Below are 380 nucleotides of genomic sequence, written 5' to 3' on the forward strand. Positions count from 1 at the left end.
AGGCGGCCGGGGGCGTGGCCGCCTGGGGTCCTTGCTCGTGTCCCCGCTGGGGTAGCAGGTGCTTGGTCGCCCACACAAAGGCGATTCCTGGGGGTCCAAACGGCAGGGTGCGGGAGCCCATGCGGGATCTTATTGTCCAGGGCGGGTTCTTCTCTTCGCTGGGGAGGTCCCTGCTGGCAGAGGGAGGGAGGGAGAGAGAGAGAGAAACATCAATGTGAGAGAGAAACCTCCATCGGTTGCCTCCCGTATGTGCCCCAACCTGGGATCAAACCCACAACCTTTTGGTACATGGGGCGATGCCCCAACCAACCAAGTCACCCGGCCGGGGTGCACTTAAATTTTTTTTAAAAAATTTATTTTAAATATTATTGAAAGTATTA

Source organism: Myotis brandtii, unplaced genomic scaffold (genome assembly GCF_000412655.1).
Source record: "Myotis brandtii unplaced genomic scaffold, ASM41265v1 scaffold187, whole genome shotgun sequence".
In the NCBI taxonomy this organism is placed as follows: Eukaryota; Metazoa; Chordata; class Mammalia; order Chiroptera; family Vespertilionidae; genus Myotis; species Myotis brandtii.